The sequence below is a fragment of the Dromiciops gliroides genome, chromosome 1 (genome assembly GCF_019393635.1).
Source record: "Dromiciops gliroides isolate mDroGli1 chromosome 1, mDroGli1.pri, whole genome shotgun sequence".
Lineage (NCBI taxonomy): Eukaryota > Metazoa > Chordata > Mammalia > Microbiotheria > Microbiotheriidae > Dromiciops > Dromiciops gliroides.
Window position 1 is genome coordinate 387,132,238 of NC_057861.1, and position 8,093 is coordinate 387,140,330.

General features: G+C 40.6%; 1 pseudogene; it reads left to right on the forward strand.

Annotated features, from left to right (window-relative positions):
• Positions 1–5,622: 5,622 nt before the first annotated feature.
• LOC122749563 lies at positions 5,623–7,680 on the forward strand (annotated as a pseudogene).
• The last annotated feature ends 413 nt before the right edge of the window (positions 7,681–8,093 follow it).

Consider the following 8,093-nt stretch of genomic DNA (forward strand, 5'->3'; position numbering starts at 1 on the left):
TCCGGCATCCCCCCTTACTGTCCTGTTGCTAGGAACCCTGAAAAGCCCTTAACTCCATACTCTCCTTCCTCTGTCTGTCTGTCCCCTCAGCATCTCTAGTTTCTCTTTTTATTAACTTTCTCAGGTGAAACCTAGGCTTGCAGCCCCCAGGGCCTGCCAAGCCCCTTGCTGCCCTTGCCAAGCTGGGGCTGGGAAGCAAACCCCAGTGTCTCTCCCGTTTTTTTCATGTGCTTCTCTGATGAGTCATGGGCTGCTGTGCCTTGCCTGGGGCTTTTCATCTGCCCAGTTTAGCCAGGCTCAGAGGCCCCTGCAGCTGAAGTGGAGGGGGAGGGGAAGCTCCACTTGGGGAGCCTGAGGCTAATTTTAACGCCTACAGTAGGTACCATATGTTTTGCCAATGTAGTCAATCATCATAACTATTTCCCTCCATCCTATTCCCTTCCAATGATATTTACTCTATTTTCTATCTTATTTTGCCCTATTCCTCCTCAAAAGTGTTTTGCTACTGACTCCCCCCACTCCCTTCATTCACCCTTCCCTCCTTATCAGATCTGGTTCTTTCTTAATTGAGCTGAATTATCTCTCTCCTAATGAGAGAATTCATTAACTCTGTGTATTGTCTGATATAGCCTCATCTGTATAACTTCTCTAATTTCTGTCTACTATTATCCTGGATAAATAGCTTTATTTGTTATTTGTTATATATGGTGGGTTGGCTGTTGTCTTTCATTTTTGAAGAGGACCTAAATGACATCACTATGTTAGAGTCAAGTTACAGCATATCTGACTGTGGCTGATCAGACTAATATGAGTTCAGAATGCTCTTGTACAGGTGGGGCACAAATTTCTGGGGTAGATTCTCTAAATTTGCTCGTCTCACATATCTTTTGAGCTACTTCAATTCTACTTTGTTCATAGAGCACAGCACCTTCTCTGATGAGGGCACACCATGCTGGGTGGTCCTGTGCCAGTGTCTCACATGTCATGCAATCAATTCCGAAGTTCTTAAGAGAGACCTTGAGAGTGTCCTTATATCACTTTTTCTGATCACCAAGTGAGTGCTTGCCCTTTGTGAGTTTTCCATAAAATAGTCTTTTAGGCAAGTGTACCTTTGGCATTCAAACAATGGTCTTTTGACTCATGCATAAATTGGACTTCAGTAAGGCAGAGTTGTATGAAGCTGTCGGCCTTACTCTCTCTTCCAGAGTCATCTCAGTCTAGCAGCAAGATAGAGTCAAGGTAATGGCTCAAGATGCAATGGATGACCTGGGCATCTTTGATGTCTGACCAAGCTCTGAGCGCTCGACGGTACCTGCTTCAGCTATCTTCATGGCCATTGGAACACATCGTTCTCATCTGTCCATTCTGCCAAGGGAAGTCTTCACATGCTTGGGGGTAGATACACCCCTAACTCACTGACAGGTTTGAGATTCCTGGGTTGATTTTCCTGAATTTTGTCCTCTCTTTTCTCTTGAAATCCTTTGTTATATGGGATGAATCTTTGGAAGGAGGAAGGAGGAATACAGAGGAAAACCTAGACAATGTGAAAACAAAGGATATGAATAAAAATTATTATAACTAATAAAATTAACATAAATACAATAAAATTAAAATAATAAAAATTAAAATTACAGCAGTCACAGAACACTTATATGTATTATGAGAACCCATTGTACTTGTTTGTTGACCATAAAAAAAGAATTGAATTTAGTAAAGTGCCCCCTTCTACATTTTCCTCTAAGAGTACTCATTTATATACCAAAGTCATTTAAGATCCTTTGCAATAAGAGAAATAGCTTTGACCCTAAGATTATTACTTTTAAACGAGGAATGAAATAGGGAAGCACATACGTGCTGAAGATGTTTACCACTGTCATTAAGGACATCCAAGATATTGTCTACATCAAAGATGGATTCCCTACAAATGGTGAGATTCTATAGATGTCAATGTTTGCGGATGATAATGTGCTTATTGCATCTCTAGATGTCCTAGAGCAGGAGTTGGTAAACTTTGGCCCATTACTAGTTTTGGTATGGCCTTTGAGCTAAAAGTTTCATTCAAAAACAAATGGCAGGCTGGATTTGTCCCATGGGACTTAGTCTGCTGACCCTCACCCTAGATTACTTCATAAATGAGACCCATAATCCATCAAAAGCATTTGTCCTAACTATATTAATATAATAAACCAAGTGGACAAAGAATGATCATTGTATACATTATGATGTACAGTTTTGTTGACAACCCATAGAGCCAGCTCAGTAGCTATATCTTGGTCAGCCACCATGGAACAATAATGATCTGGATCTGGCATCTACAGAATATAGAGAATGAGCTAGATTGTCTCTGGGAAATTGTTCAGGGTTTTTACTAAAACTTAAACAGAAGTTAGTCTTTTTACTTGCACTTTCTTCTAACCATGGTATATGGCAGCAAGTCATGTTTTTTGTTTTTAATTAAAGTTGTGGATCATCCAAAGGGCGATAGAGAGTCACAATATGGTGAAGTTAAGTAGGCTATAAGATTTTATCAACACACAATTACTCAGAAGAAATAGCATAAAAGAAGTTAACAGAATGTATCTTCTGGTTGGTCAGGTGGTGGGGAAATATTGACAAACAGCTTGTGTACTTCACGTATTTGTAAAACATCAAGAGATCTAACAAAAGGCTTTCAAAATATTGAGCAAGCCATCTGTGGAGGATTTGTGGGAATACTTGGAGAACAGTCACACAGGATGGGCCTTACATGGATGGGTTTTGATTTGTACCACTAGAAGAAGCAATCCATATGTATGATATCACAGACCCATTAAAACAGCAAAGTAAAAAAAAAAACAACAAAAAAACCCCAAGTGACTTGGCACTATTTGGATTACTATCGAAGTTGGTTATGACCTTGCCAAAATCAAGAATTATGTAGGATGCAAAGGCATGCACACTTATCCCATGCTTTAGGCATGCCTACATATGCTATGTAATTCTAAATTTTGGCAAGGTTTTAACCAATCTAGTTATCAGTCAAAATGCCAATTACAGAAAGAACATTACAAACAGTAACAAATAAACCCATTTATCCAAAGAGATAGTCATCTGAAATTAGGGAGATTATGAAGATTAGAAAATGTCAGGCTGTGTGATCCTGGGCAAGTCATTTAACATTCAATGCCCCCCCCCAAAACAACAAAAAACCAAAAACAAAATGTCAGGCAGTACACAGAGAGTGAATGAATTCTTTCATTGGGAGAGATATCTCAGCTCAACCAACAGGGAGTCTGCAATCTCACCCAGCAGCAAATTCCTAGAAGTCTCTAGGAAAGGAAGCTGGAAATCAGAGATGTGTTGGGAAGATGACTTTCCTTTATATGCCCACTTTACATGCCAACAAATAGTGTGTGGAACCACATGTGTGCTCTCATGAAGCTGAAGGGAAGATCTCCCCTAAGCTCTCATGTTAACTCTATGCCCCACTCAGGCATGTAACTCCTCCCAGTGAGGAGACTCTTATGTAAATGGAGCAGGCTTGAACCCTGGCTTATATTAATTTGTAGTTATTCTGTATAGACATACAAACAGAAACATACACACATTTACATATATGCAAAATATACACACATATACATACATACATACATATGTCTCAACCATTAGAATGTAAACCTTGTGAGTAGGCATTGTTTCATTCTTTTTATTTGTATTCTAATTGGACATTTCAGTGTCTGGCACATAATTGGTGCCTAGTCAATATTTATTAATTGATTGTATACTCTAGATGAATGAATTAGTTAAGATTCAATTTGTCCTGAGAAAAGATCCGAGACGGGAAAACAAGATTAAAAGCAACTACGGGAGGGCAATAATAACAGCAGCATAACCATAGAGCATCTGAAAGCTTAAGGAATGCTTTGTCCACATAGCCCTAAGAGAGGGTTGTGCTAAGATGATTATGTTCATTTTTACAAATGAGGAAGCCGAGGTGCAGAGAGATGAAGGGAATTGCCCATAGTTCAGTTCCATAGTTACTCATTGATAGAGTGTGGATTTGAACTCAGGTTTCTCATGGCTTTGGGTCCAGCATGTTCTACTACATTCTACTGCCTTATATTCATAATATAATGATGGTTTTGGTCCTTTAGAACAAGAGTCACCAAGCCTAATTAGGCTGTGAGTTAAGACAGAGACCATGTGATCCAGCATCACAGCTTGCTGTGTGTCCAACAGATGAAATGTAATTTCTGATAAACAGTTCAGCCTCGTGAGACTAGGATAAGTGCCAGAATGCTATGCATTCTGAGATATGGCATGTTCTTTTTATTTTTTTTTCCTTCTTGACAGCTTATGTCTTCATTGCAATGTCTTGTCATGCAATTCCCCTTGTTATGAAACAGCAATACAATTCTGGGACAAAATGGAGCTCCCTTCCAGGAAGATGAAGAAAACTTGGCCTGAGGAGATTAGGTAACTTGCCCAAGGTCACATACATGGTAAATGGTGGAACTGGGGTTGGAACTCAGGTCCCATGAGTCCAAGTCTAGAGTCTAAGAAACTCCTTCATTTTTACAAATGTGGAAACAGAAGTCCAGAGTTTAAGTAACTTGCCTGAAGTCACATGTGTTTAAGAAAGGCTGAAATTAAACTTGGTCCTTTTCCACTATAACATGATGTCTTTCCAAAACTCTCACTGCTTCTGACCCCTACATTTCAGCTGTATCTGATGCTGGGCCTTGCCTAGATTTGAGGATGTCTCTCCTCTAGAAAACTGGAGAAAATCTCTGAATCAGGAACCCCAACTCCAACTGAGGTGTTCCTGGAAATGTGGATCTTGTACAGGTCTGGCCTTGGCCCATCCTTCCTTCTCAACAGCCTCAGTTTTTTCATTTGACATAGAGTGCACTTGAGTGACTTGTGGCTTTTAATTGATTATAAATTCTATCTGAAGGACAGCTAGATGGCGCAGTGTATAAAGCACCAGCCCTGGATTCAGGAGAACCTGAATTCAAATGTGGCCTCAGACACTTGACACTTACTAACTTGACACTTACTAACCCTCATTTCCCCACAAAAAAAAAAAATCAATCTGAGTCAGTCGAATAAAGCTCTTAGAAAGGTTAATGTGCTCTCAGGAGACTATAGTCAAAAGCTAAAATCCAGATCAAGGGAGGTCATTGGATTAGATATATAATAATGATAACAATAAAAATGATGATAATAATAATACTTACATAAAGCTTTAACATTTTATATTTATGAAGCACTTTAAAAACTTTATGGTCTCATTTGATCCTCAAAACAACCCTATTGGGTAGGTGCTATTATTATCCCCATTTTACAGATGAGGAAATTGAAGCAAACAGAGGTTAAGTGATTTTCCCAGAGTCACATAGCAAGTAAGTATCTGGGACAGGATGTGAACTTGGGTCTTCCCAACTCCAAGCCTAACACTATCCACTGTGCACCTATCTGCCTAGTCTAGGACTGTATGTAGCTTTACTCAATACTGGTCAGACCCAGCAGGGACAAGTCTCCAAGTAGGAGAATATGGTTATGGCATGTTCTGATAGTAATATAAAAAACTTGTTGCCTTATATGACCACATTTCTGGGACTAAACCTACATACCGTTTAAATGGCAGACCCAGACGAGCCAACTCAAGCTTGTTTTATGACAGCTGGTTGGGCACCATTCACTTGGGTGTTGCAGAATTGGTTACCAAGTGATGGATCCCGAAGGCAGAGGTGGAGGCTGGCAGGGTGACAAGTTCAAGACCTGTTCCATGCTTTAATCTCAAGAAATCAGGTGAGATTACTCACGAGATATGAATGTGCTTCTCTGGAAAATTCCAGGCCAGTGGAAACTGGGAAGAGGGAGTAGAAAGTCAAATAGAACAGATTAAAAGGAAATCCAGCCAAACTCGTTTAGGATCCTAATGAAGGTATGGATTTGGAGCATGATCAAATGTTTATACAATTCTTCTTTGATTTCATCTTGTCATGGACCAAAGCCTGAAAGAAATTAAGATATGGTTGTGAGAAATAAGCCTTAAATAAATCTTAATTTAAATAGAATGAATGACCCAAAGAATCAGCACTACTTAGAGCTATATTATTATTTATTTTTTTAGGGCATGCACTTAACCAGGGTTAAGTGACTTGCCCAGGGTCACACAGCTAATAAGTGTCAAGTGTCTGAGGCTGGATTTGAACTCAGGTCCTCCTGGATACAGGGCTGGTTCTTTATCCACTGTGTTCTAGCTGCCCCCAGAGATATATTATTTTTACAAATGCGTTTCACTGATGGAGGTTGAATTCAGCATGGAATAGAAAGCATATGGAAAGGTATATGTGTACCAGTTCACAAGAAGGAAATAGAACGTTCATTTCAAACATAGGGTTTAGAGTTGGAAGGATCGTCTAGCCCAGCTCCCTACTTTTTATTGCCATCTTTTGTTTTCATGTCATTCTCATTTCCTAATAGATTTTTCTCAGCTCCTCTATCCAGAAAGCCTTGGTAGTAAAGATTTTTTAAAATAGAGGAAAAAAACTTCATCAAAGCCAATCAACACAACAACCATGTTTGACAGTATATGCAATATTCCACATACTTAGTACTTCACTTCTGAAAAAAGGGGAGGTCTAGCTCCCTTGCCCTCTCCTCCTCTCCTTTTCTCTTTTCTTCTCCTCTTCCCTCCTCCCTTCCCCTCCCCTCCCTTCCCTTCTCTTCTCTTCTCTCCCCCTTTTCTCTCCTACCTTGACTTATTAAGTGATCACAGTGTAGTGTTGTGAGAATGACACAGTGATGGAAAAGTACCTTTATACTAGAGAACCCTGGGCTTGAAGAGTGTTTGAGGTTGTGGTCTGGGTATTTATACTTTAGTCTCAGTCATGGGGAAAATAAAAAAATGTGCCAGACATGGGTTGTTGGTTTCTTCTCTAGCCAAGGAATTTTTTTTTTCTTCTCAGTTAGGAGACATTTTTCCTGCCTCCTCCTGGATATCCTATCTCTTTTCTTTTCTTTTTTTCCTTTTTTTTTTTTTTGGTGGGGCAATGGGAGTTAAGTGACTTGCCCAAGGTCACACAGCTAGTAAGTGTCAAGTGTCTGAGGCTGGATTTGAATTCAGGTCCTCCTGAATCCAGGGCCAGGGCTCTATCCATTGTGACACCTAGGTGCCCCTAAATTACTTTTTTTTTTTTGTGGGGCAAAGAGGCTTAAGTGACTTCCCCAGGGTCACACAACTAGTAACTGTCAAGTGTCTGAGGTCAGATTTGAACTCAGGTCCTCCTGAATCCAGGGCCATGCTTTATCCACTGCACCACCTAGCCGCCCCTGAATTAGTACAATTATGCTGGAAAACAATCTGTAGCAGCTGCCTCCAATGTGGGTTCTTCTTCAGCCCCCTCCACCCTAGGGGCCTCAAGGAGGAGGAGACCTACTCTTTCCTGGCTTTGGTCCATGACATCATCAAATAAATGTATGGACAAAAGCAGTGTTGACATGCGTCAGGAGTTGACTGCTCTCAAGACCAAGTTCCAGGAGATGTGAAAAGTGATTAGCACTATGCCTGATATCAGCCGGAGTCCAGAACAGCAGCAGCAGCTGCAGAGACTGCAGGAACAAATTGGAACCAAAAATGAACTTTTGCAAAAATATAAGGGTCTCTCTACGTTTGAGATCCGCAAAGAATAAAGCAGGTGTGTTACAGTGAGAGAAATGACGAAAACTGAAGCAGAAAAGCCAAGATTACAATTTTCCTTCCATTCCCCGTGCCTCTGGTGTGGTTCTGTACAGACCCCAGCTTCTCATTCTCCAGAGCAGCTAGCTCTTTTCATACTCCTTTGTTGGCTGTGCTCAGTGGTTAGGTTATCGTGGCTGGTTGGAGGCATGCATACAAGCACTTTCTGGTGTGAATTAAAGGCCTGCTAATGAGCAGTATACTTTCATGGGGGCTGATACTATATGGCTGCCTTCCGGGAAGCCATATAGTCCTCTGCTTCCCGGAAGGCAGCCATCTGCCACATTTTCTGCTTGGGACACAGTGGGAAAGAGGGTATTCTTTACTTTCTCCTCCCATCCCACGCTCTATTCCCCTTGATTGTATT